Here is a 5000-nt window from a genome sequence, read left to right on the forward strand (position 1 = left end):
TCCCATCCAAGTACTAACCAGGCCCAACCCTGCTTAGCTTACTAGATCGGACGAGATCGGACGATTTCAGGGTGGTATGGCTGTAAGCCATTATTGTGTACAGAAAGGGGCATTTTAAAGATGTCATGCCCTTGGTTCTGGCTGAATTTTTGGACATGTGAATATGTCTCTATATGATAAAAAAAAAAACATATGATCAAAAAAATGAAAAAGCTTACAGCACCTGGTATTCCCAGGCGGTCTCCCATCCAAGTACTAACCAGGCCCGACCCTGCTTAGCTTCCGAGATCGGACGAGATCGGGCGTGTTTTTTTTTTGTTTTTTTATCTTTTATTATCAAAATTACAAAAACATTTATAATTCTTTCACATCATTTACAACAAATGCTATTATAATACATACACCCTCTAAATTAAACCTCCCCTCTGACGCAAACGGCACCCTAAAAACAATAAAAACATAGCATCAGAAAAAAAAACTCAAATCACCCCTGATACCCCCAACTCATGACAACTCTTCTGAGTCCCTCCCCCAAAGCAAACACCCCTCTGAAAACAAACCACAAAAACATACAAAAACCCCACAGTATTCTCAAAAAACCACTGAGAAAAAAAAAAACCACCAAATCAAATCACCCATTTTCCCCATGACCAAAAAAGAAGCCCTCGTATCAAAAAAACAAAAACAAAATAATTTAGACATCCCACATAATTCCCTCCTCATTTACTCTACACACATTCGCACCTTCCACAAACATTCTCACAAACTCACTCTCATTCGCTATGTACAACAATTTAAGATGTGCTTTCCATTCATTCACAAACATTCTCCACACATTCATTTTCTTACTTTCATACAGTGCATAATTCCTTCTGTTAAAAACCGCTTTTCTTGCAAAAGCCAAAATTATATTCATTACATTGTGATTTTTTTGTTTTGTTCCCACCCCCAACAACACCGACAATTCCCACCCCCTTTCATTCCAACACTCATTCTTACTGCATTTCCCCAACATTTCTCTTATTTTTCCCCAAAAATAAACCAATTCCCCACACGTAACAAACAAATGTATTAAATCCTCATCCGTACTTTCACATACACAACACTTTCTTTCATACCTCTCCTTATGGATCTGATGCAGGACGATGCAGGTAAAGATCCTCCTGTGCCTCAGTTTGAAATCTAGGTCAAATATTGCATGTGGTGTATGCGGAATGTTAATGTTCTTCCATATCATGTTGCTTGTTATGTCCGGGTATGTGTCTGTCCATTTTACTTCGGATGTGGGTTTCTGTATTCTATGTGTGATTGCGCACCTATACCAAATTTTTGTAGTGACATCTGTAATGTTGTGTTTCTTCTCCCCTAGGCACAGGGAGATCCCCCCCACATCGTCCTGCATCACTCCCTCCTTCTCTTTGATTAATTTTTCCCATTCGCTCGACAAAGACAATTTTACATTTGCAAACACTCTCTCAATCACATCCTTTCTGCACACACACCCTTTATTTTTTAAACCCCTCACCACCATTTGTAAATCAAAATCCCCCCCACAGTTCAGTAAATCCCTTATTCTAATATATCCCGCTTTCGACATAGCTTCACACTTAATTACCCTCTCCCCATTTTTAAAATACGGGCTCGAGAGGAAGGGCAGTCGTAGCACTGACCCTCTCGTTCCGCACTGTGGTACAGTCCAGGATGAAACCTGATACCACGCACTGAGTACTTCCTGGAAAAACCGTGGCAAGTGTTTAAATGAATCCGGGTTATTGATCTGGTACAGGTTGTCCTCGTTGTAGAGTCCAAAACTGCACAGATATTGTTTGAAGTGGTTTTTCCAAACTACGTTCCGGTTCTGGTCCATAAATTTGCCTATCAATTTGACTCTTAGTGCTACTTTTTTTGTAAGTAAATCAATCAAAGCTAGCCCCCCCTGATCTTTAGCCCCTATTATTGTTTTGTGAGCTATACTCGCTGCTTTGTTTTTCCAAATAAAGTCCCTAATGGTCTTTGAAATCTCCTTAAAGGCCCAGTCCGGAAGCGTACAAGTACTCAGCGCATGATTCACTTTGGACAACACGAGAGCATTTGTTACGGCTACCCTTCCTCTCAACAATAGACCCCTCGTTTTCTACAAATTCAATGTTTTTTTAATTTTACCCACCACCTCTTTCCATGTTACATCATCACATTCATTCTCATTTTTCCCCATATTCACTCCCAACACTTTTCTTCTCTCACACACCGTTTTAAATCCCCACTTATAAACTAGATTGGATTCCTTACCTAGTAACATAATTTCTGACTTATTTTCATTTACTTTTGCCCCAGATGCTCTTTCATAAGTTTGTACATGTTTTAATATCAATTCTATATCCTCCTCTCCTTTTACCATTATATTCACGTCATCTGCATACTGTATTATTTTTACGTTTTCCTTACCTATACCTTTTATGTTTACGTCTTCCGATATCAGTGCTGCCAGCGGCTCTGCTACCAAGCTGTACAACAGCGCTGACATCGGACATCCTTGTCTCACTGACCTTGATATTTTAAAAGAATCAGTTAGTTCCCCGTTACATTTTATCTTGCTTTCCGCTCCTGTATACAACATATTTATCCATTCTCTCATTCTCTCCCCGAATCCAAACTTCTCTAACACCTTCCCCATGAACCCGTGATCTACTCTGTCAAAAGCTTTATTTAAATCAATCCCTAGCCATATTCCCCCCTCCCCTTCCATATCCCTGACCGTCTGTTTTATTGAAATGATTGAGTCTGCTATGTCTCTGTTTGGTATACTGTATGATTGTGTTTGTTCTATGATTGTTCCTATTACCTCCCTGATTCTATTGGCTATTGTTTTCGCTATGATTTTGTAGTCTGTGTTGAGTAGGCTGATTGGTCTGTAGTTGTCCAGATTTTTATTGTCCCCCTTGTTTTTGTAAAAAATAGTAACCACCCCTTCCCCTAAACTTTTTGGTATATGTTTCACTTTTTCCATATATTTACTCAATTTGTTCACCAAGGGCACCAGCTGCTCTTTGAAAGCTTGGTAGAATTCCACAGTTAGGCCATCGCTCCCAGGACTTTTGTTTTTGTTTAACCCCTCTAAAGCACTTCTGATTTCTCCCTCTGTAAACTCACAATCACACCACATTTTATCGTCCTCGCTTAGTTTTTTCTTTAAGGCACCCAAAGCTCTGTTCACACTCACGCTATCACACTCCTGTCTCGAAAACAGGCTTTCATAATAGCCCTTTACTATTTCTAAAATTCCCTTTTTATCTGTCACACTTTTACCTGCTTCATTTAATAATTTGTTTATTTCTGTTCTTTTTTGTTTTTGTTTTTCCAGACCTAAAAAAAAGGCTGTACTCCTCTCCCCCTCATACATATATTGTATTTTACTCCTAATGGCTGCACCCCTACTCTTTTTAAGTTCAATCACTCCCAACTGTTCTTTTAAGTGTATGTATTTTTCGACATCTACATTATCTACACTGTCAAGCGATGCTATTTCCTCACTTAGTTGTTTTCTCAAATTCTCTTCCTTTCTATTTTCTCTCCACTTTTTCTCTTTACTATAATTGATACACTTTTTTTTAATTCTGCCTTTTACACTATCCCACCACACATTCATATCTTCACTCTCATTCCACTCATATCCCACATCATTCAACAATCTTTCCATACTTTTCACAAACATTCCATCATCCAGCAAGCTTGCATTAAAGCACCATATCCCTCCTTTACGTACATTCGTTTCTTTTCTAAACGTGATTTCTATTCCAGCGTGATCGCTCCACATATTAGTTTTATATTCAACTTCTTTAATCCACCTCACTACCTCGCATGTCACCAAAGCATAATCTATTCTAGATTGTTTTAATCTATTTAGTACAATTTGTCTCCTGGAGAACACCCTCTCCCATGGATGTAGCAATCTCCAAATATCAATGCATTGTTTCGTTATCATTATATCTTTAAGTGTCCCCCTGCTCACATCCCCCTTAAACACATTATTTTTTGACACATCGGTGGGTGTCATCGCCACATTAAATTCACCGATTATTATACAAATCCTTTCCCACCATTTGCTTATTGCAATAAAGAACGTTTTCCTTTCTTTTTCTCCATTCGGTGCATATATATTTATGATTCTTATATTTTTCGTTTCATACACACAGTCTATTACTATTATTCTTCCTTCTTTGTCTCCATAAACCAAATTTACCCCTGTTACCCGACCCGTTTTGACTAAAACCGCCACTCCTCTCGCCCTCGACGTGCCATTGGAGCAGAAAATATGGCCCACAAAGTCTTTTTTTATGTCTTCCACCAGGGAATCATCCCACCTGGTCTCCTGCAGGCACAAAACGTCATTCTGCAAGGAAAGAATCGAATGTCTTTTTTCTTTGTTCCTTAGTCCATTCACGTTAATCGAAAATAAATTAAAGGCCATTATCATAAAAATAAAAACAAAAAAAACGGATTTACAGGGGTTATTGTCAGTCATTATTTGTCCTTACATTTCAATTTTTTCACCAACTTTTTTCGTTGTCCAAGACTTAGTCTTTTTTGCGCACTCGCCAGTTCACCCACATCCATTTCGCTGTCCGTTTCATTGGGACTGGTGCTTTTACCCGTATTATTTAGCGTGATTTTTCTCCCTCCCGCCTGTCCAACACCACTCTCAGGCATCTCCCTCCCCTCTGTGCTCATGCTTACCCCCGGGTCTTCTGCCACGTCCCTTCCGTCTCCTTTTTTCCCTCTCTCGCTCGTTTTTCGCTGCTTCTGCTGTCCTCCCTCTCCAGCCAGCTCCGGCGTCTCCAGCTCGCACTCTGACGCCCGTTCTCCTCCGCTCTCTCTGCTCTGCTCCATTTCTCCGTCACTGTTCTCGTCTTCTCTGATCTCCTTCCTGCTTGCTCCGATCACCTCCTTCTCCTCCGCCTCCTCCTCGTACACCTCCTCCGCCTCGTCTTCATCCTCGTACA

General features: G+C 40.0%; 1 non-coding gene across 1 annotated transcript in view; it reads right to left on the reverse strand.

The window, feature by feature from the left end:
- The window catches only part of LOC132968784 (5S ribosomal RNA), a 119-nt gene extending 31 nt beyond the window's left edge, over nucleotides 1-88 (reverse strand). The window contains exon 1 of the ribosomal RNA XR_009671367.1: nucleotides 1-88. This exon is cut by the window's left edge and continues 31 nt beyond it. This is a non-coding gene — a ribosomal RNA (5S ribosomal RNA).
- Between the last annotated feature and the right edge of the window lie 4912 nt (nucleotides 89-5000).

This window comes from Labrus mixtus, unplaced genomic scaffold (assembly GCF_963584025.1).
Source record: "Labrus mixtus unplaced genomic scaffold, fLabMix1.1 SCAFFOLD_78, whole genome shotgun sequence".
NCBI classification, from domain to species: Eukaryota; Metazoa; Chordata; class Actinopteri; order Labriformes; family Labridae; genus Labrus; species Labrus mixtus.